At 39.4% G+C, this 24,510-nt stretch overlaps 1 long non-coding RNA gene and 1 other non-coding gene across 2 annotated transcripts in view; both read left to right on the top strand.

Moving 5' to 3' along the window:
- Positions 1 to 24,510, top strand: part of LOC147583242 (uncharacterized) — an 85,548-nt gene that overhangs the window by 46,985 nt on the left and 14,053 nt on the right. The window contains exon 2 of the long non-coding RNA XR_015246734.1: positions 14,398 to 14,513. This is a non-coding gene — a long non-coding RNA (uncharacterized LOC147583242). The remainder of the gene's footprint in view (positions 1 to 14,397; positions 14,514 to 24,510) is intronic.
- Positions 6,892 to 7,082, top strand: LOC112867108 (U2 spliceosomal RNA). Its single transcript, XR_003224168.1, has one exon. It is a non-coding gene; the product is annotated as a U2 spliceosomal RNA (small nuclear RNA).

Below are 24,510 nucleotides of genomic sequence, written 5' to 3'. Positions count from 1 at the left end.
ATGAAATTAGTATTATTAAAAACATTTAGTGAGAGATGAGGAACTGAAGAGAAGTTGAAAAACTCACACAGAGAGTAAGAAGTACAATTGCAGTTTGGGTTAATCAAATATTTTTATAATATTGTTTTATTTCCTATATTGACTTTGGAACTCTATCTATCTATCTATCTATCTATCTATCTATCTATCTATCTATCTTTTAATGTTTTATTTTTGAGAGAGAGAGAGAGAGAGAGAGAGCACAAGTGGAGGAGAGGCAGAGAAAGAGGGAGACACAGAATCCAAAGGAGGCTCCAGGCTCCGAGCCATCAGCACAGAGCCTGACATGGGGCTTGAACTAATGGGCTGTGAGATCATGACCTGAGCTGAAGTTGGACGCTTAAACAACTGAGCCACCCAGGTTCTCCTATGTCTAGTTTTTTAAAAAAGCATTGATATGAATAAAAATAATGCATTCTTAACTTATTATAGTGTACTTCGTATCATTAGTAGGCAACTTCACATATAATATAATAATCAGTTCCATTTCTCCCTTCTAGACTTTGGACTATTTTTGTCATATATTTTATTTATACATATGTTATAAATCCCGTAATACATTGCTATTGATTTTGTTTAAACAGTAAAATCTCTTTTAAATTGATCTAAAAAATAAGAAGAAAATCATGTATTTATCTATGTAGCTACATTTTCTAGTAATCTACATTCCTTTGTATAGAGCCATATTTCTATATCATATCTTTTTCATTTGGCCTGAAGGACTTCCTTTGACATTTCTCATAGCGCATATCTTCTGGTGATAAATTCTTTCAGCTTTTGTATGACTCAAAAATACTTTATTCTGCCTTCATTTTTGGCAAAATTTTTTGCTAGATATAGAATTCTATGGGGTGCCTCATGGGCTCAGTCAGTTGAGCCTCTGACTTCGGTCATGATCTCATAGTTCTTGAGTTCGAGCCCCGCATCAGGCTCTGTGCTGATAGCTCAGAGCCTGGAACCTGCTTCGGATTCTTGATCTCCCTCTCTCTCTGCCTCTCCCCCACTGGCACTCTGTCTCTCTCTCTCTCCCTCTCTCTAAAATAAATAAACATAAATAAATAAGTAAGTAAGTAAGAATTCTAGGTTGGCAGATTGTTTTTTTCCTTCAGTGTTTTAGACATGTTGCTCCGTTGTTTTATTGCTTGCTTTGTTTGGGGTGAGAAATCTGCTCATCCTTATTGGTTTGTTTGTTTGTTTGTTTGTTTGTTTATAAATGTAACATGCTTCCTTTCTCCCCACCCCAATCTCCTGTCCCCAGGCTGCTCTTAAGATTTTCTCTTTATTACTAGTTTTGACCAATCTGATTAATGTATCTCAGTAGTTTAATTCCTGTTTCTTGTTCTTGGGGTTTGTTGAGCTTCTTAGATCTGTGAGTTTATGATTTTCATCAATTTAGAAAAATTATGGCCATCATTTCTTCAAGCATATTTTTGGGTCCCTCCCTTTCTTTCCTTTCCTTTAGAGACTTTAATAACATAAATGCTAGGCCACTTGAAGTTGGCCCACAGCTCACTGATTGATGTTCTGTTAATTTTTGTAAATTTTTTTTCTGAGTTTCATTTTGCATAATTTCTGTTGTTACTTCTCTAAAAATTTTTTTTTAATGCTTATTTATTTTTGAGAGAGAGAGTGCAAGCAGGGAGGGGCAGAGAGTGTGAGCAGGGGAGAGGCAGAGAGAGAGGGAGACACAGAATCTGAAGCAGGCTCCAAGCCTGACATGGGGCTCGAGCCTATGAACTTCGAGATCATGACCTGAGCTGAAGTCGGACACTTAACCCACTGAACCTCACAGGCGCCCCTGTGGTTACTTCTTCGTGTTTATTTTTTCTTCTTCTGAAATATCTAATATCTAATCTCTTCAATCCCATGAATTGCAAGATCATGACCTGAGCTGAAGTCAGATGCTTAACCGAATAACCAGGTATAGATTTCATTCCAGCCATGGCTGTTTTCATATCTAGTTTGATTGCCCGAGATTTCTGACTTTGGAGAATCTCCCTTTTTAAAAATATTTCTTATCTTTACTTAAAATTTTGAACATATGGAATATAGTCATAATAATTATTTTAGTGTCCTTTTCTGTTAATTCTAACATTGGTCTCAGTCTGGGTCAGTTTTAGTTGATTGATTTACCTCCTCTTTAAGGGTCATATATTCTGGCTTCTTTGTATTTATGGTAAATTTAGATTGGATGCCAGATACTGTGAATTTTATTTTGTTGGCTGCTGAATATTTTTATATTCATTTAAATATTCTTGTGCTATGTTCTAGGTTGCAGTTAAGTTACTTGGAAACAGCTTGAGCATTTTGGGTCTTGATTTTTTAATTGTATTATGTGTGACCAGAGCATCATTTTGACCTCATGTCTAATGTAATATTTTTGAGTATTTTATCCAGTGTTCCATGAATGATGTGACTTTTCAATCTGGCTGGTGATAATGGGCACTGGTCCTTGTCCTGAGAGGCCACTGGGTATTATTCCTTTAATTCCCTGGTCCCCCAGAAAGTTTCCCCAAATGAATGTGCTGAATATCAGGGAGACTGTCTGGAGACTTTGAAGGTTCTCTTTGTGCTGTTCTTTCTGCAGACTCCATCTGCCTTGTTTTTCCTAGGCTCTAAGCTCTATCTCCTCAATTCAGAAAGTCTGATGGGCTCTGCCTGATTTCTCCCTCCCTGTTAGAGGCCTGGAAACTCTCAAAGCGTGCAAATGAGACAATTTTGAATCTCACCTTATTTATTTCCTGTCTCTCAGGGATCACTGTCCTTTGTCGACTGATATCCAGTGTCTTGAAACCATTGTTTCATATATTTTATTTTCCCCGTTTTCTTTTTTTGAGTTGTTTTGTTATTCTATTTTAGTTGGAAGCTGAAGTCCCCTTTTTAGCATTTTTAAAGATACTGTCTCATTGTCCTGTGGCTACCAGTGTTTCTGATGAGAAGTCAGAGTCATCCCCATTATTGTTTTTGTATGTGTGATCAGTTTTCCCCTTTTGGTGGTCTTAAAATATTTCTTTATTTTTGGTCTTCAACTGTCTTACTATCATGTGCCCAGGTATGGTCTTCATTGTACTTGTACTGTTTTGGTTTGCTCAGCTGTTTGGCTCTGTGCATTGATACTTTTCACCAAATTTGGGGAAATTTCAATGATTATTTCTTCAATCTCTTTCTCTCCTATTCTTGTGATACTCTAATTGTATGCCTGTTAAATATCTTTCTACTGACCCACAGTACACTAAGGTACTGTTCCTTGTTTGTTTGTTTGCTTGTTTTTTTAAGGTGCTGTTCATTTTAAAAAATTAAGATTTATCTTTGTTCTTCAGTTTGGGTGATTTCTACTGACTTATCTTCAAGCTCACTGATCCCTTTGTTTCCAATGTCCAATTTTCTCCTAAGCTCATCCAGTGAGTTATGTATTTCATATATTTTATTTGTCAGCTCTTGAATTTCAATTCACTCTTTTTTATAGTTTTATTATCTCTAGTGATATTCTGTATTCACTCATTCTATTCATCATATCCTTTAACTCTTTGAGCATGTTTATAATAGCATGTTAAGAGTACTTCTATGATAATTTCAGCATCCACATCATTCTGACAGACTACTTTTAACTGAATTTTTTTTTTTTTTAACTTCGGGTCATACTTTTTTTCCCTTATTTGTATTATAGCAGGTTTTATTTTAATGTTTATTTTTGAAAGAGTGTGAGAGCGTGAGGGAGGGAGGGGCAAACAGAGAGGGAGACACAGAATCCAAAGCAGGCTCCAGGCTCTGAGCTGTCAGCACAGAGCCCGACATGGGTTCAGTCCCATGAACTGCAAGATCATGACCTGAGCCGAAGTCAGATGCTTAACTGACTAAGACACCCAGTCACCCCCATTATAGTGGTTTTTAAAAATGTATACTGGATGTCGTGGGTGAAACATAATTTATGGATTATGCTATTTTCTTTACTGAATTTTGAATTTTTCTGGATGACAGTTAATTCATAGTGATCCCTTAGATCTTGTAGAGAGGTGGTTCTCAACCAGGAGTAATTTCTCCCACCCTGGGAAACATTTGGCAATGTATGGAGATATTTTTGGTTGTCACAACTTGGAGATGATGATGGTATATGGTGAGTAGAGATCAGGAATGCTTCTGAACATTTTATAGTTCACAGATAAAGTACCCCACAGCAAAGAAAGATCTGATCCAATATTTCGATAGTCCTGAGGTTGAGAAACACTATTGTAGTTGTTTTAGACATTGTTAGAAAGGATATAGTACAGTTTTTTTTCCCTGTTAGAGCATCTCCCTTATTCTAGGGCACAGTTCTTATTTCTAATGTGTGGCCTTTGTGGAATCTTCACTAAATGCCCAAGGTACTAAGTGAAGTCTCTCTGTTCCACTGTGACTGACTAGAACTCTAAATTCTCACAGCACTTTATAACCTCTTATATCTTCATTGAGGAATCTCTTCAGCAACTGTTCTCTGGATGGACTCAATGAGTTTTACCCTGCTCAAGTGCAGCCTAGTGCTTGGCCAAAGTCATGAAGGGCACCTCTATGCAGAGTTCTGGGGATCCAACTTTTTGCATCTTGCCCATCTCAAGTCTCTTTCTCTTTAAATTCTAGCCTTTTTTTTTTTTTTATTTAAAAAAATTTTTTTTTTCAACGTTTATTTATTTTTGGGACAGAGAGAGACAGAGCATGAACGGGGGAGGGGCAGAGAGAGAGGGAGACACAGAATCGGAAACAGGCTCCAGACTCTGAGCCATCAGCCCAGAGCCTGACGCGGGGCTCGAACTCATGGAGCGCGAGATCGTGACCTGGCTGAAGACGGACGCTTAACCGACTGCGCCACCCAGGCGCCCCAAATTCTAGCCTTTTAAGCAACCCTAAATTCCAAAGTTTGTCTCCTCTGGCTAATGAGACCACCACTTTCTGTACTTCAGAAAGTACCCTAGATAGAAATATGGGGTCAATATGAAGCTCACCCTACAAGTTTCTGTGACCCTTCTGTCAAGGATCATAGCCCTGTATAGTTCGTTGTCCAGTGCTTGAAAATAATTGCCTCATATACTCTATACAGTTTTATAGTTGCAGTGAGAATATTTCCCATACCAGTCATTCAATCATGGCCAGAGTTAGATATTTCATACTGGAATTGAATGTCAACTCTAAATCTTAGGTTTCCTTATCATTCTTTGAAATGAACAAGATATTCTTTTAATCAGAAGTAATTCTTTGGTAATAGATGAAGATATAATTGTAGCTTCCTTCTCTAGAAAATACTAGAGAGGAACATTTCTGATCTACCTTCTTATTCCATTCTCCAAGGCCGTTTAAATGCTGGCTAATGAGAACACACAAGCAATGCCTTCTTTTTACCGATGATAATTATAGCTATCTTATATTGTGTGCTTTCTATTGCCAGGCACTGTGCCAGTAGATTTACATACATTTTATTTTATTTAATGTTCACAGCAGCCCTATTTCTTCTGTTTTACTTATAAGGGAACTGAGGCTCTGCGAGGTTAAGTAACTGGCTCAAGTTTGTAGAGCTAGTGAAGTGACAGAGCTGAAACAAAGGCTTAAGTTTGTCTGACTCTAAAGCCTTAAACATATATCAGTCAGAGCAGGCTAAATGATGTTCCAAACAACCCCTAAGTCTCCGTGGCTAACCACAGTAACGGTTTGTGAAAGTGTTCTTCTCCTTCCCAACACATTCCAATATGGGTTTGTTGGAAATGTCTCCTCATGCCATCCTTCCTGCCTGTGGCCCCATCATTCCCTGGGGACTTGGTGTTCTCTGCTCCTCTACTTCCTCAGAAGACAAAAAAGAGAATGTAGAGGATCAAGCTGGAGGATTTTCAGGCTGGTAAGTGGTCATTTGTGATCACATGCAGTTGGGCAGAAGTCAGTTACAGAATCTGTCTCGAGGCCAGGAAATATAATCTGGCTATGTCCTCAGGAAAAAAAGAGACTGGGTTTTGGTGAAGAACCAGCCAGTCCTACCATACTATATTAACCCAGATTCTCCCCTAAGTTGCTAGTTGGGAAGCATTTATACACCTTGCTCTAAATGCAGTTTTTCTAATATGTGGAATTTAAGAAGCAAAACAAATGAACGCAGGGGGGAAAAAAAGAGAGGCAAACCAGGAAACAGACTCTTAACTGTAGAGAACAAACTGATGATTACTAGAGGAGAGGTGGGGGAGGGGAATGGGGATGGTGATGGAGATTAAGGAGGGTATTGTGAGGAGCACTGGGTGTTGTATGTAAATGATGAATCACTAAATTCTGTACCTGAAACGAATATTGCAGTGTATGTTAACTAGCTGTAATTTAAATAAGGATTTAGGAAAAAAATAAAATACTTTTATCTTAAAAAAATAAATAAATGCCATTTTTCTAGGCTGGGGCTTGGTTTAGTATCACACATTATCATCCTTGAGGTTAGTGAAGTTAACACAAATCATGTCCTGAGACAAGTAGGATCTTCAGAGATCATGTATCATATTGTCCCTCAGAGGGGCAATCATAATTATCGATATCCCCAATTTTAAGGGATACATTTTTATTCTTTATTTTTAATACTTTAATCTATAGATGGTATCTACATTATTTTAGTTAGGGCACTACACTTGCTCTCCCATCATTCCCTCCTGTCATATGCTGCTTCGACCTTGGCTACTGAGGAGTCAATGCCTTGTTTTCTTGGTCTTTCTTTCCTTGTCCATGTGTCAGGATTTCAGAATGGTATCTTCCAGTGAAAGCTGAGAGTCTGTAAACACAAAATGGGTGTCAGGAACTTTCTAACTGTCGTGAAAGCAACATCAGTGCTAAATTAACAGCCAAAAAATAATCACCATTGCTTCTCAGCCTTTTGGCTAAGATCAAGTATAGTATTTATACTTACCAGTTTAATATCTGGTATGTCCTCTCTCCTAGGACAATATATTAAGTGGATTTTTGGAGCAGGGAGATGGAACAGGAGCTGGCTCTGTACACACCATGCATCAACCTGGTATCATGATATTTCTAGGAAAGGTGCACCCTGTGGGGTTAAAAACCATGAATTTGAGGAAGACACTTCCAGAAAGGACGTGTAGGGTCCTTTGGGAAATGGCAGCAACACAAGGGACACCAACAGTTAACTTAGAAGCAAATCGGCAAAGCCTTTGGTCAGGTTGCTTTGCTCAGTCTGCCTTTCTTTTGATTTGAGTACATCCAAACCATCTGTTTGTTTGGAGTATTTGAGCAAGTTCCCTGAATTTCATTCCAACTGCACCTGCCCTAAACCTGGACCTTCTTTGCCCTCCTGATGACAACACATCTAACATTTCCCTGTCTTTAATATCTTTCCTCCTCATTCATCCTGCAGAGGACTGCCATTATCTTTAGGTCTTATTCTTGCTCAGACACTTTTGGCACCAGTGGCACATTTCTTTCTCCAAATCACAGCTCTACCTTATATCTCTAACTTTGTGTCTGGGTTCTTCCCTCATTCACCCCCTGATCCGGTCAGACTGGTGACCTTTGTGTTCTAGAACTTGTTCCATACTGTTTCGCATCCATGCCCTTATAAATGGAGTTCCCAGTATCTGGGAACATCTCATCTCTCCTCCTCAAAGTCCTAGCCAGTTTTCAGGGCCCAAGTGAAAATTGATCTCTTTTCTGAAGTCTGCACCCATGTTTCTGGTTAAATAAATTTCTCTCTTTCCTGTGTTTGTGTAGCACTTTGTACTGCTCACAGTCTGCTTTGTGTCTCATCTTCTCTGCTGGGCCACAAGAGCCTAGGGAGCAGATGTTTTGTGAACCTTCCTATCCACCTCCTGTAGTGCCCAGCATCACACCTTGCTCAGCAAAGATGCTTAGAAATGCTTATTGGACAAAATTAAAAGCAGACTGTGACAACTGTACAAAGACCTTTTTCTCAAATTAATCTGGAAACTAAAAATAGACTATCCTCAAAATGATTAGATAACATACTTGAGATAAACTACTTATGTACAGGGGCGCCTGGGTGGCGCAGTCGGTTAAGCGTCCGACTTCAGCCAGGTCACGATCTCGCGGTCCGTGAGTTCGAGTCCCGCGTCGGGCTCTGGGCTGATGGCTCAGAGCCTGGAGCCTGTTTCCGATTCTGTGTCTCCCTCTCTCTCTGCCCCTCCCCCGTTCATGCTCTGTCTCTCTCTGTCCCAAAAATAAATGAAACGTTGAAAAAAAAAATTTTTTTAACTACTTATGTACAACCTAAAAGTGCATTTAGATGGACTCTCTTTAAAAAAACAAAACAAAACAGAAACAATCCCTTCAAAAAGTTAATTTTCTAAATAGATCTATAGTATTTTTTTTTAATGTTTCTTTTTGAGAGAGAAAGAGACAGAGCATGAGTGGGGGAGGGGCAGTGAGAGAGGGAGGCACAAAATCTGAAGGCTCCAGGTTCTGAGTTGTCAGCATAGAGCCCAACATGGGGCTCGAACTCACAAACTGCGAGATCATGACTTGAGCCGAAGTTGGACACTCAACCTACTGAGCCACCCGGGTGCCCCTATGGTATCTTTTAATGGTCTGCATTTCTCAAAGATAACATTAAATGCTCTAATCAGGTAGGGAGAAAGATTGGAATTATCCGCATAAGATGTATTCCGATTTCCAGTTTCCAAAAAGGCATCTGAAATGATGGGTATCGAGTGCGCCCGGGATGGCACTACTGCTGGTGACTTCTTTGGCAATGTCCTAGATACAGTTCTGCTCGTAGGTTGGCTCTGCCCAGGAGAAGCACAACTTTTGTTGGAAAGCACAACCGCTGGTGCAGCATCGAAACAAGTCGTCTATACGAGAGAGATCCTTCAGAGAGGATGTGTATCTTCATCAAAATTCTAACTGCATTGAAACTGTCACTCAAGGAGTTAACATCTGTGAAGAATAAAAAATGCAATGGAGAGGTTTCAGGCAAAGCATGGGGAGCCTGATAAAATTATCAGTGAATTAAATTCAGACAGATGGCTTTAGAAAGAAATGAAGTACACAAACCTTATGTAGAGTATAATGACTCTCACTCTGACAGGGGCTTTGTCAACAGGGTAAGCACTTTTTTTTTTTTAAACTGGATTTTAAAGCAGTTGGAAGTCAAATTCTTCTCCTTTTCTGAGGTGTTATTTAGTAATTAAACAACAAAAACAACAATGGTTTGTAAAGCCACCCGGATAGCCTCAGACTCTGAAGCTCCGGGAGGAGCTGCACAGCGTGATAGAAAGCAGAGGGTAGGCGTCACTACTGCTGCTGCTTCTTACTCTCCTCAGACTCCCTGCCCACATCAATAGGTCCTTGGCAGCTAAAATATTTCTACAGAACAGAGGCCAATCATTAGCTCTGCTTACAACAGCAGGATACCAAGGGAAGCTTCCAGCCATTAAACACACACATGCAGATGAAAGACACAAATACACTGATTTCTGCCTTTTAAAATTTCAGTTTTTACCATTGTTTTTGGTTGAATTAAAAAAAAATAGCTCTTAAAGCATCCCACTTAATACTATCGTTTTACATTTAGACAAAAATGGTGTGAAAATAATACGTTATTTCTCTCTCATAAATTCTTTTTCCTTATGGTTTTTATGTTATCTTCATGCATTTGGCCCCAGGAGCCCCCTCTTTCAGGTGACTGGCCCCAGCATATTCATGCTTGGACGCCAAAGCTCAGGCTGCTTCTTAGCAATGGACTTTGCCTTTGTTCCAGACCAGATGTTCTGTTTCTCCCTGGTAACAGTTTGCATTGTGGTACCTTATTATACGGTGCTCTCTGGAACTGGTGCCAGGGTAGCCTCCAAATCAGCCAAGAGCAGTGCTGAATCAATGAGACAGCTGGCGGCCTCCCGAGGGAGGGAACGTTTTTACCTTTTTGATTCATGCAGTCTCCGCTAGTTCAGATCCAGGATGCCATGAATGATTTTTCTTAGCGACAGGTGAGAACAAAAAAGCTTTGTAAACCTAATTCAATAGAAGCTGGAGACTCGGTGTGCTATTGATTAAAGGGAGAAGACGATGAAGAGGAAGTGTACACACAGTCCAGTTGCATTTTCCCCATAATCGACTTCTGTGCTCTGGCCTGTGTTGGAGCTGTCAGCTTTGCCGGGAGGAGAGGCTTGAAAATCAAGAGTATTGTGTCTATTGACCTTGGGTTAGGATTTTAATCATGTCTCTAAGATTGCATATTATCTACAAAAACAAGAAGATTACTCCTTTTTTTTTTTCATTTTTCTAGCTATAAAATTCACTGATCTATTGCTAACTTTGCTAAAAATTTAAGGTGACTTTAATGGGCTTGTTGACATCATCCAGGCTTTAATGTTTGGGATGTGTTTATTTATTAGGGCTATGGATTGGGGTAAATATCATCCACATTTACACCCAAGGATTACAACTCAGTGTGAGTTCTTGCCCTAGGTCCTACACATCAGCACACTTATTGAGTGAACAAGAACGCTAGTCCTACCCTACTGTGTCTCCCACTGCTCTGTAAAAGCAGGCCAGTTCTTGAGCCATTGTAATCAGAGGACCATTAGATGAGATGCCACAGTACCTGAGATCTCTAGTCCCAGTGTGGTGGAGAGAAGAAAATGAGACAGTAACAGAAGTCAGAGACCCTGTAGTACATCATCCCCATCAATCATGGCAGACGTGTTGGCAACATGATGGATGACACCCAAACACTGACCTTGGTGGGTCAGCCTTTGTCACATAAGTAACAGAATAAGTCAACACAGTGGGTCTACCTACCATCAAATAGGAGCGATAAGCTGTGACTACAGCAGAGGGAAAATGAACATTAGTGTCAAATGTTGTCTATATTTCTGAGCCAGAAGTAGCTGGTATCTTATTGTTCAGGCATTGAATTGGATGGGATATTTTAGGAAGGAGAAAAAAATCAATGTTATCAAGGCATGCTTGTAGCATTATGAGTTTTCCTCTTAACTAAGCTATTAAATAAGACAGTAGTGAGTCTGTACAGTATACATTCTTATAGAGTGAAAACTATTATAACATAGATGACTTTAAACCTGAATATTGGCTCATATACATGCAGTTCAACACTTAATTGGTGACAGATGGTTTGGCTTGGGGATAGACATAATTTATTCTGGGAATTCTGGTGACTTTCCCATGGTAGTCTTAGAATTTGTCTCTCTAACAATCTTCCAAAGTTTCACAGTTATAAATGACCTACCCCAAATCCCTTCTCTGAGTTTAAATATTCCTTGATTGGTCATAGAAAGTAAGGAGAAATTCTCAATAATGAGCAGCAGGACATGTGGAGGGCTTGACAGCTACTGAAGATTAAAGAATTGGTGAAGAGATTATGATACACTTGCTTTTCATAGGAGTGAGGTTGGAATAGATTGAAGCAAGACCTGCCCATTTATTTTCCAGATGGCTTTGTGCCATGTTGTAAGAAATTCAGTCAGCTTTATCATTGAGAACCACTTCCCTAAGCTAGTGGAATCACTGAAAATCCTGTCTCATCTCTTTTGAAATCAATATTAAAAAATCAAGAGACCCAGATATCGAGTGCTTGTCTCCCCTTCAAAGTCAAAAACTCAGGTTGGCGTCCTGAGGCATCCAGTCAAGGGGAGCCAGTCAGGTGGTACATTTACTTTTAGGGTCAGAACTTGCATATTTCCAATCCAGTTAGTTCGAGTTGGCATGTACTTTTCTTGAAACATCTGTGTGCTTACCACTGTGCCAGCCATCAGTAAAGAGTTTTTTGTTTTTTTGTGTGTGTTTAGAGAGAGAGAGAGAGAGAGTAAGTGGGGGAGAGGTGCGGGGGGGGTAGAGAGAGAGAGAGAGAGAGAGAGAGAGAGAATTTTAAGCAGACTTCACACTTAGCACGGAGTCTGATGTGGGGCTCAATCCCATGGTCCTGAGATCATGACCTGAGCTGAAATCAAGAGTTGGACACTCAGTCAACTGAGCCACCCACATGCCCCTAAAAAGAGGCTATTTTAAGGCAAGCAAATAAAACATTATTTATCATAACATGTCTTATAAGCTTTTGGAACTTTAAGAGGTCGGTAAAAACTGAAAATGCGTATGAAGTCAGGAAGGATTTAGGGAGAAAAGGGGCAATATTATATGCATACTAGCTTTATTAAGGAAAAGAAATCTAGGGGTGTTTCAGAGTCAACCTTCCTGCTTTTGAGATTGGTATCAGGGAGGATGAACATATCTTCTCATGGGTGGCCTGATGATATAAGCTATTTGTCTGATCCAGAAAGCCATTTCTTATGTTCTCCAGCTCTTGCAATTGGAATAGACACTGAGCAGCCAAAACATGTGGATGGATTGTGTTTGGCTGTGTGGACTGTTGTCTAGAGAGAGAAGATAAGGCATAAGTGCTGATGGTATTCTGGATGTGTTTCTTTCCCTTCTGGGTGAAAGCCAAAGATGCTGGTAGGCTGAAAACTGAGTTGTCTTGGTAATCTTTCCTATTCTTCTTAACTGCAGGATTTACAAGACACTGCTCTTTGGGTCTAGGTATCATTTTGGGATCATATCATCATAATTCTATGAGTATGTGCTGGGAGGGCAAAGTTGCAGAGCAATTGCTCAGCAGTGCTGGGGAAGGAGGCAATTACCAGCACACATTTTAGCCCCACTTGTCAGAGTGAGTTTCACCCAGGCACAAGGGGAGCATTAACTTGGGCAGTGTACCTTTTAGGAGGCTTAATTTAGTTTTTTCTTCCCTTTAATTGTGTGATTTCAGTATTTTAGCCACAATCCCTAGGCTGTAAGAACCTTTAAACAGCTCTTTATTATGAAGCAGGACATGGGTTTTTGAAGAAGAATGAACAGGGAACTGCATAATTTATAGGAAAACTGCATGATAGACTTTTTCTTTACAAAGAACATTGGGGTTACATTGGCACTAGCCAAATACCTTTTTAATGAATAGTCAGTAATCAGCAGCAGCTACAGTAAATGCTTGAATTTTTTCCTTTTATGTGCTATGAGTCCATAAATTAAGCATCTGATTCTGATTGCTGTCATGAATACACACGCTTTTTGCCACCCACCCCCACTGCTCAGATCCCCTGCATCAGTTCATGCTCAGTTTAGAGCAGTGTGAAAAATGGAGGGCAAATCTCTTTTAATATGTTCAATTTTCTTCCATTTTAAATACTGTGATGGAAAAAGGATGTTGACAATACACTCCACTTTCTTTTTTGGATCTAGATCACAGTTTGGGTTTTAAGACAGCAGTATTATGTTCTAGACTGTAAGAAAAAGAGTTTATACACTCTTTTTTTATATATATATTCAAGAGCCATTAAAATAAATTTAATTGCCAAGGTATCCTTTTTTTTTTTTTTTTTTTTTTTAAACAGAGCTTTATCTGAATTGTAAGCTTTCCATTTGCTCATTCCTCTAAGATTTTGCACATGCTATTTTCACCACTTGGAATGTATCCTCCTTTTTTCTATTCTCTGCTTCTCAATATTTCTAAATTTAACAAAACCCCAAACAAATGCTTCAGGAAATTATTCTTTTCTAATGTCATCTGCAGCCAATCATCTTCACTTCCCTCTCAGTGGTTCCTTAGCTTCTGTGAAGTTAATGTGAACAGATGGTTATTAATTTATAACCAAGATCCTGTCTGAAAGTTTAAGAATATTTTTAAAAATCTAAACATTTTTTCTAATTTCAACAATGTCATCTGTGGTAGTTATGGCTCCAAGCCAAGCAACAATGTCTATTTATCCCAAAGTATGGATTAAGTACAAGTATTTAAAAAGCATCATCAGAAAATATTATTGTAATATTGACAATAAAATAAAATCTTAGAGCTTCCTGTGTTCCAGGTACTGTTTTAAGTCCCTTACAAGTGCTAATTCATTTACTTTTCACAAAATTCCTGCAAGGCAAGTACTATGATTTTGCTTATTTTACAGAGGTGGAAATTGAGGCACAAGAGTAACTTTTCAAGTTTGCAGAGCTAAGTGGTAGAGCTGAAATTCAAGTCCAGGAGTATTCAGAAGATAACTTTGGGGCCCTGTTAAGTGCTTTAGTTAGCAAGAAGAAAAACAACTTCATAAATGTGGGTTCTGATAGTTTCCTCAAAGGCCCACTAGATGGCAGTGTTGTCTGATACAGCTCTGTGACTAAAGGGGCTTAGCCAGGACCTAGGGTTTATAGGGGGAAGTGAATGTGAGAAATATGTGTGGAGTGTTTATTATTCAATTGCCATAACTTGGAGAATGCCTTATTAATGGTTGTCACTTGCTGTTATACTTAACTTTTTTTGAGTTTATGTTTTTTCTCTAGCTCAGTAAATTATAGTATTTTAAGGACAGAGAATATTGTTTCTTTCCACAGCTCCTGCAACTGAGTTTCTCATACTTGGAAAATGGCAGAAGTCTTTCCTACAGAGTGCAGAAGTAAACCTTGCCATAGGAGAAACAGCTTCCTGATCAAGATATTTCCTCAGCCAGGTAAGTTTCTTACTGCATCTCAGGTAGTGATTTGAACACCATATTCATGCAGTTAGTATTGTTGAATACATGCCATACGACATTTGGAATCTTGACTTTTGCATAAGTACAGTGATTTTGTAGTTTAAGTGTGAAAAGTATCCCTTGTGTCATTCCGTTAGCTGAAGAGAGTGACTTCTACTGCTCTCTTTTGTATTTCACTGTGACTGCCTGAGGAGGGAGTGACAGGGAATATGGAGGAAGCCCAGGAGGAGACTTGGGTAGGATGTGAACACTGTGGAGAAGTGAGGTGTTTAGCTTTGCATTAGGTAAGCAGAATTTCAACAAGTCAGGATCAGCAAATTTGTGCGATGTTCTGGTAAGCCACTTCCCTTCTGCAGCCCACTCATTAATTTTCGGAAGCCTGACAGAACGGCTAAAAGGATGATCAATTTCAAGTGTCACTCCTGGCGTGTTTTTAGCCTTATGTAAAAGGAGTTCCTGACAAGTAACCCTGTTAGTGCCCTCAAAATGTCTCCTATTATTAAATATTGGGAATAAGCTGAAATAATGAAATGAGCTTTTTTTTTTTTGGTCACCAGTGTGGTTGGTCTAGGAGATGATGAGATTAGTGTCTATTACTGACTATTAGGTGGGCTTACCTAAGACTCAAACCAGCAAAACCTTGAGAGATATGAACACATTTCAAGGAGAACTACTTTTCTTTAGTGGATTTGTTTGGAACAAATGGTTTATCTCTACTCATTTTGCAAGTGATTGCATAACATTGTTACCTAGCAGATAAAATCCTCCTTCTCTTCCTCCTCCTCCCTGAGAAATTTTATTCTAATATGTTGCTTTAATCCTGGGTAGGTAACTGGTGTTATCTGGGCCACTGAGCTGCCCCTGAGAGAGTCGTGGGTGGCACTGTGGGTGTCTCTCTACCAGAGGGACACAGTGCCTTTCTCTCCTTGTGTTTGCTTCTCTCTTTATCCTCACTCAGGTATTTTCTTTTTTCCCTTCTTTCCTGGATGTCACATTTGCTTCCTTTTCTTTTTGATAACACCTTCTATCCTTAAATCTTTAGGCCACGTCATAGATGATGTTGGACATTTTGATGCCTGTTGGCACTAAAGCATATGCTGATGCTGGTCTTAATTCCTTTTATATCCTAATATTTGGTGAACTGATTTTATTTCCAATGTGCTTGGTGAAAAAAGGGGAGAAAGTTATTGCATAACCCAGTTGCAGAATTTCTACTGCAAAGATGTAGAAAATTCTAAGAAAGATAAAGCCTTAAGGTGACACAAACATTGCATGACACTGTATGTGAATAGGTAGTGGCAAATGTGAGTGCCTGCTCACAGGATCCCGGTACTTAAAGCAAGTAAATGACATAGACCTAGTAAGAATGGAAAAGAATGGAAGAGCATGTAAGCCATTCAAGGGAGTGGGGGCAGCTGCTGTTCAAGTCTGAAGCTTCTGCCCTTAACAATGTGCAATCTACATGACTTTAACTTGGGGTGATGCTAACTAATCTCTATATATCTGTATGTATGTGCGTGTGTGTGTGTGTGTGTGTGTGTGTGTGTGTGTGTGTATAGTTCTGGGGAGGAAAGAAAGAAAGAAAGATAGAGAGGGTGCCTGGGTGCTCAGTCAGTTGAGCATCCAGCTTTGGCTCAATTCATGTGACTTTGAGCCCTGCATCAGGCTTGCTTTTGTCAGCACAGAGCCTGCTTCGGATCCTCTGTCCCCCACTCTCTGCCCCTCCCTCATTCATGGTTTTTTTTTTCTTTCTCTATCTCTCTCAAAAATAAAAATAAACATTAAAAAACAGAAAGAAAGAAAGATAGGGAGAAGGAAAGAAAGAAAAAGAAAAAAAAACCTGTCTGCAGGCCTAGAATATCCCTAGGCAGCTTATTTGTGACTCCTGCTATAAATACTATGAATTCTAGAGATAGATTATTGTAATTTTGTTACACCTGGGAATCTTAATGTTACCACAGTGTTCTGACAGAAGTTTTAGCACAGTTTTCTGGATGAATGTTCACCCACTCAATTAAAACTCTGTAACTCATCAGAATGTGAAATTCTGAACTAAGACTGGAAACAGTAAACTGACTAATTAAACAACATCACTTACTGTTAAAATACGAAGAGTTATTAATTTATAAAGCTAATTGGATTGGAATCCAGCTAAACTTAAACCAGAGTTACATTCTAATTGCTCTTTTACTTTAGAAAATATCAAAGACCAGGAGATGATATTTTTATGGTGACAGTTCTTAACAATCCACGCAGGTCTTCAATAGAAGCCTTTATTAGAGGAGTGGTATTTGAAAGAATAAAGTGTAACAGGCCAACTTTATGGAGTTGACTCAGAGTGCATTAGAAAAAAAAAAGAATTTATAAAGAATGTTAAAAAACACAGCCTTCATTCCATATGTACTAGTATCTAATACTCTCATAATGTATTTTTTAAAAATTTTGTTTTCTGGAATGTTGTCTGAAATACAGATTTTACAAACTGAGTTGTTTTCAATACTTTGAACCAGTTACGAATTGTTTCCTTTGTGTTAATAGAGCTGTCAGGCTGTTTGTACTCATGTTGCCTTTGATGTCTATCAAGAATGGACACCCAAAGAGAAGGCTGGGAGGCCTGTTTGACGCAGCCCTCCTGTAGATGCAAAGTGACTGACTTTCCCAAGTGGAAGAGTGTATACAGACAGTGTGACAGGAGTAGAGGATGCTCTGTCTTCTGGGGCAAACGCCCACTGATATTTGAGCATTGCACTGTGAACAATTCTGTTCAGACATGTTTCTCAGATGTTTGCCTCAGATTGCAGGGGCTTTTCCTTTTGTAACTCAGGTTACAATAACCTTAGAGACCCCTATGAGTCCTTTCAGGTTTCCTGCTCGATGAGTTTCCTCTAGCTGTTACCCAGCCTTCTGAAACTGTGTGGCCTGCCAAGCTTCTTGGGAATCCTGACCACATCCACTGTACCTTACAGTCCTGTCAGGAAGTGTCAACTGCAGTTTAATCCCCAATACCGAGGACGGTCAAAATGCTAATCCCCACCCACTGTGGGCTCCCAGGAGCGGTGCTGAGTCCTTACACAGGACGCTGGAGGCCTGTACGTGTCAAGGTTTGTCTCCTGTCGCAGCTGCCTGAGGAATCCTGAACCCTGCCTTGTGGCCACAGCTGTGGGAAGTCAGGCCCCGCAGGGCATCCCCACTTTCCCAGCTCAACACTGCTGCTTGCCTTGCATGCAGATGCCTCTCAGGGCAGGTGACTTTTACCTCCTTGGGCTCTGTCATTCATGCATTCCACTTGGTGACCTTTCCTTCATGTCTCTTTACTGGGTGCCCATTTACGGGTGCAAACAGTGTCTCATTACCAGCTCCCTCGCTTTGTCATTTGCCAGCTTTGTGTCAGGCTGCGGTCTGTCAGCAGCCTGACACTCTGAGTTCAAAACCAACACTCCTGCTCATTGTTGCCCGCACATGTCTCCTCTCTCGCCTCTGCCTGCCATTGGATGGAGCCTCAATGCCATGCTCAAGGTGCCATTGTGTGGTACAAAGGAAGACAGGGTTAGGAGAGACTCTGAACTCAATCACTTGTCAAAGATTATGTCTTTATGAGGCACTTTTAATTAGGCTTTGCTATTCGGTTTCTAGCTTTTCCCTACATCCCTCTCACCCTTCTTATCACTTATCCACATGCCCACCAGAGAGAACTGTAATAACAATGAAATGGGATTTTAACTTGAACAACTATAGGACTTGAAAGGTGAAGGTCGGGGCAATAGCAATGCAATGAGTAGGAAGAACAAACAATTACAATTCAGTTGCCACCCATATACCTCTGTGGGGAAGACGATAAACAATCATAAGGCTCCTTTAAGGTTTTGCACAAGACAAGAAATCATCTACTTTGTTTTATGTAAGGCACATTGCTTCTGAAGCTGCTTGGTCTTGTCATATGACTATACTTTCTTCTCTTCAAATGTTTCATTTCTCTCTCTCTTTTTTTTCTTACTGGATGTAGAAACCCTTTTCCTACCATAATGGCATTGAATTGAGTAGAACTGCATTTCGTTGACAGTACAAAAGAATATAATCTGGCTTGTTGTGTAAGCCAATACGTGTATGATGTGCCTACATTTCTACCTGGACTTCTGTTTCTGTGAGCAATGAGTGAACACACACACACACACACAGCTCCATAACGATCTCTTGTCATATCTGCCTAGATGGTAATGTTTTATGTAAATAAAGTCTCTAATTAATTTTTATGACCCATGCAGGCTTCTGCAATTCCTTTTCTCAACACCAATGTGTACAGAGTTAGCATAATATTAAAGTTCTTTTATCAATTTTTATTCTTTAATCTGCTATCCTATTTCTAATCGGTTAACAGCTTAAAAATATATTTTTTTCTTTTGAAATATTTTTTCCCCTTAAACTGGAAAATTTTATAATTAGGTGGTGTGATAAAATCAGTAAAACAAAAAAAGACTCTCTCAAGATTTAACTTCCTGTGTGCTATCTTTGGACAGCGACTTTGCAAGGTGCCTGAGAATGCATGGCCTGAGAATTTGTTTGGACTGCACTTTTTTCAATAATTGAAGTAATAGTTCATGTGTGGATGCAGATTATAAAGTTCTGTAATAGTTCCCATTTGTTCATATTTTTATTCTTGCTGCCAACATCTGCTTTATTTTCTGAATGCATTTGTAAGTACTCTCTAGAAGCTATATGAGAATTTAACCTTCTCTCTTCCAGAAGATGAGGAAATACTAACAGATGAGGCTTTAAGGCATCTTTTTGCATCTTCCCCTATTCCCCCAAAGCTGTGAATTTTATCCTATTTTGGTTTTATGATCCACACAGAGTAAGGACATAATTTCATTCATATTACCTCAGTCAGGTATGTGCACCAACAGGCATGTACTTTTTACACTGAGAGGAATTCTCACTGTTCGTTGCAGAGAACTTCTTTTTAAAATTTACTGGTAGTAGGATTTTTATTATATTTTAGTCTGGAAACAGAAGCATTCATTCCTCTGGGGTCTTTTTCTGTGTGTGGAGCCAAAGAAAGTCTCTAGAAGTCAGGAGCTGTGTCTTCGCTTTGTGTTGTTATGGGTAAATTGTAGAGGTTTCTCGTTACAGATTGTGCACTTGGCATCCTCTTACAGGCGCAACAGACCTTTCCACTTAGTTACAGGATGTGTTTCTGAAGACAAATTAAATCTTTTCCACTGAGAGCAGAGAGATCTTTTCTTTTTCCTCAGCCAGAAAAGATCTGGTTAGCTTATGTTAATAACAGAATCCCCCATATTATGGCAGAACTCTCCCTGCACACCGTCTGAAATGCTGCTCATGTGATTGGGTGTAATCAGGAAGTGGGTGGCATGATTAAATAGGCCTAATTTATGTTGGGGGCAGCTTGGAGCTAGAAGCTTCAGAAAATATGTATAAGAACTTCTCACATTTTGTTACTTTAATTAAACAGTTTAAAATGCACATTTCCCCAGAATTTGATATCCTACCCCACCCAATAATATTCTATGTTGTAAATACATTGAATTCTCATAATCAGAAATTCTTCATAAATTTTACACCAACTGCCAGGAGAATAGTGTAGTTAAAGAATCCAGAGGGTGAGGTTGAAACAAGGTCAAATTAGAGGCAAAGACCTGGTGTGATCATCCCTATACATGTCTTAGGTTGGATGCCTCAGAAGCAGGTCCCCAAGATGAGGATTAGTGTATGAGTGATTTTCTAAAGAAATGCACCCTGGCCAAACACAGGGAGTGAAGAAACTAAGGGTGTGATTCTGTGCTGAGATCCAGAGGAGACTGGCTTTGGTCTCTACCACAGGGAAATATTTGAGGCAAGAAAACTGGGCTTCTCTAATCCTGTGCTCCACGAATCACTAGCTAAATATTCTGACGGTGAAGCAAGCTAGTAGCTTGACGGCTGTATGCCACAGAAGAGTAACAAGTGTTATCCAATAGAGGTTAAGGCACACTGCAGCCAGAAGAGGCTACAGAAATAGCAAAGGGCAAGTAGGCAGAGCATAACACAACTACATACTATAATTCCTGTGGAAGCTGGTTTGAGCTCCAGAGTACCACCTGGGTGTTTCCTCAAAGGCCAGTTGTTTTCTCTTTAGTTAAGCCTACTAGGATACGAGACCATTAACAGGAAGCTTGGGTACTAAATAGGAGAGAGATTCTGGAGCCCACTTCAATCTACTTGCCAGGTCTGATTGTGCACATCTCTTCCTAACTCCTAGCTCAGTGATGCACTGGTAACTTGCAGTCAACTATGGTGGCAGTGTTTCCATATGGATATTTGAAATCACCACATATTAGGGCTTAACTGGGGGCAGGTAGGGAGCAAAGCCAGTTGTAAAATGATTACCATCATACCACTCTGATGTCAAGCAAAAGTGTTAATAGAGAAAAGAAATTGTTAGAAGTGCACATTTATTCTATTAAATACACCAAATAACGTATACATTAAATAATATTAAATGATTTATATGAAAACATTTTGTAGTAATCAAGTGCTATACAAATGTAATTGTTGAAATTGCCTATTACAACATAAGAAACATACAACACTTCTCTCCAGAGCATCTAAAGTGGCAAAATACTGTAAAAATAATTGTGAAAAGGTGATTCTTTAGTTGTTCTGATCTAATTGTTGCTGCTATCAGGCAAAAGCTATCCCAGAAGAGAGTTTACTTATCACTTTCTTCTTTTATTTCTTTTCCCAAGGTGCCTAGTTAATTGCCTTATGACTCATGTCTTATACTTTGCTTCTCTCATAGGCAGATAGAAAATGTTTTATTGGGAGAGGTCACCACATAAATGCGTAATACTCTCTTTTCTGGTGGATATTGTGAGGAAAATAGACTAGTCCAATAGAAAGAAGCCACAACAAAAAACCCCAAGAATTTCCAGTCTGCCTGAACATTTTAGTACATGGGCTGCCGAAGCAAGCACTGCCTGAAGATTTTAAAGGAACACAGTGGTCTTCAAACTTTTAAAAAACTCAGAAAACTCAGAAACTTTTTGAAGTGCTGTGTCATGAAATCTTGTTTGCGGGATGCAAGGGTCACTTCAGTTCATTTTGTAGCCACCAGCGTGCCATGGCTAGTACCCAGGCTCTGGGGAAGGCAGTGAAGAAAATTGCCCTGAAAAGATAGTCATACCCCTCTCCCATTCCAGAAAGGCATTGAGTCCTATTTGATAGCTGAGGTTTTGAAAGTTCAAGTATGGTAGGCAGAATCATATCCTACCTGCCAAAGGTTGTTTATATCCTAATTCTGAAACGTGGGAACATGTTATTTTACATAACAAAAGGGGCTTTGCAGATAAGATTAAGTCAAGGATTTTGAGTTGGAGAGATTGTCCTGGACCATCTGGATTCATCTAATGTAATTACAGCCCTTATAAGACAAATTCAGGAGGGTCAGAGCCAGAGAAGGAGTGATAAGGAAGCAGAGGTCTGAGTGATTGGTGGGGGTGATGAGCCAAGGATGTGTCCTGTAGAAGTGGGGGGGAGGGGCAGGGAGACAAGGAAGGAAAATCTCCCCCAGGGCCTCCAGAATGAGCACAGCCTGGCCAACATCTGTTTTAGACTACTGCCCTTCAGAAGTGCAAGGTGATAAATTTGTGTTGTTTTAAGCACTAAGTTTGTGATACTTTATACAGTGGCAATGGGAAACAAATACACCAAGGTTCTAGGCTCCAATATCTCCTCTGAAAGTACCCTTTAGCCCTCCTTTTTCATAGTGCTGTTTAGTGATTCCCGTGAGCTAAGCAGGGACAGTAATAAATGCAGCTACAGAGAGGAATGCTACACATGACTTTTAATGAGCTCAAAAAACGTTTCTACATTGATTCATTTATCCCAACAGTTTTTTTTTATTAGAAAGGATTTTATTCTAACTTAGCATACAAAAACATTAATAGTTTCTAATATATGAAGTCTTTTCAAATTTTATTATCTTCCTGCTAACCTGATTTTTACAAGATAAGCATTTTCTATTATAAATGAATTAGGTATTCATTATAGAAAATTGGAAATAGAAGGAAAAAGAAAAAGCATCCATTTTCCCATTATCAGAGAAAACCATTCAATGTTTTTTCTTCCAGTGTTTTATGCACACTTTTTATGTTTATTGTACTTATTTACGTAATAACATTTTGCATCCAGCTATTTTCACTTAATACTATATAAATATTCACTGTATGCTTGTGAACTTATTGTGACTATAATTTTTTTTTTCTGTTCTCCAATTTGGATTGTTGAATAAACCCAAACCCAGTAAGGGTTCTTGGATACAAATATAAAAAAAAAAATATCAACTCTGGCAAATGGAAACAGAAAAGCATATTATATTGAAAGGGTAATTTGGGTGACTTATGGAACTAATGGGCAGACTGGAGAATCAAGGGAGATGAGATGTAGCCAAGGTCACATTGCCTAGGACACTTAGGATCCTGGTAATTGGGCTCTCTCTTCTGACTGTGCCATCTTTAAGAAATTATTTTTTAAGTGTTTTTATTTATTTATTTTTAGAGAGAGAGAGGGCTCAAGTAGGGGAGGGGCAGAGAGAGAGAGGGAGAGGGAGAGAGGGAGAGAGGGAGAGAGAGAGAGAGAGAGAGAGAGAATGAGAGAGAGAATGAGAGAGAGAATACCAAGCAGGTTCGTAGCTGACAGCACAGAGCTTGAGGCAGGGCTTGATCCCATGAACCTGTGCTGACATCATGAGTCAGATACTCAACTGACTGAGCCACCCAGGCACCCTTGACTGTGCAATCTTTAAATGTTGCCTCCAATACACAAAGAGGCCCAAGAAACCTGTCTGTGTGGTAGGAGGCTCCCTGCATAGCATAGAAACCTTGGAAAGAATATTCTGATATTACCCTCCTTAAATTATCAGGTTTTTATATTTTTAAGGGATTTAAATGCCACTTTGTGATATGTAGGTATCTACCCAAAGTTTCTAGGATAAATTCTGTCTTGGTTTACAGAACGTATTAAGATATCATCTCTATAAGGGACAGACATGGTATCTTGTGGAAGGATGTGATGTTGAAAAAAATTTTTGGTACCAAATTACGGCATGGAGCTAGCGATTTCCTAAGATTCTGAGGCAGGATGGTAAAAATATACTATGCACCTTGCCAGATTGTAGCAAACTGCTTCTGGACTTCTCTGGTTTTAGTGATACAGAGAGAGAAAAACATTTTTTAAAAATTGAAAGCCACATACTAGATACCCAAGTCTGTATTTATTTGCTTCAGGAAGAACAACACATCTAGAAGAGCACTTTCACATAGTGCAATCAATTGATTAAGTGAGCATGTTGTCACTACCTTCAATTCCCTGAGACCCTAATGTCTTCTGCGTGGGCTAAACTGAAAGGTTAAATGGAATTTTCCATTTTTTGTCCCACAAATATGTATTCGGTGCCTAATGAGTGCCACATCTATTCTACACCTTTGAGATATGTAGGTGAACAAAACAAAGGTTCCTGCCATCATGTAGCTTATATTCTAGTGGGAATCACCTCCTCTATATTTTTTCATGTTTGGAGGAAGACACTCATCCTGGAGATTTACCCAAGTAGCCCTCCCTGCTTTATGGTCCTCACTTTCTACACTTGTCCTCAACATGGGTGGTACCACCTTCAGGGACATTTTGAAAATTTGTGGACACACTTTTGACTGCTCCATGATTGATCAGTGCTACCAGATTCAGCAGACGAGGGCCGGGGATGTTAGTCACCCTGCACACAAGGCAGACTTCTGCAAGAGAGCATTGTCCTACCCCTGCACAAATTGCAAATGATACTCCAGATATTCTAATAGCCTAATTGTGTTGAGGTGAACACAAGTTTTCAAAATCACATCAATGATGGCAATGCTGCTTCTGTGTCTTGAGTTGCCACATGACATACATATGTCACCCTTCATTGACAGATGTAACATTCACA

The sequence above is a fragment of the Puma concolor genome, chromosome A2 (assembly GCF_028749965.1).
Source record: "Puma concolor isolate L17-30 chromosome A2, mPumCon1.1.hap2, whole genome shotgun sequence".
Classification (NCBI taxonomy): Eukaryota; Metazoa; Chordata; class Mammalia; order Carnivora; family Felidae; genus Puma; species Puma concolor.
The sequence above is the reverse complement of the archived record's forward strand: the minus strand, read 5'-3'. Positions and strand labels throughout refer to the sequence as shown.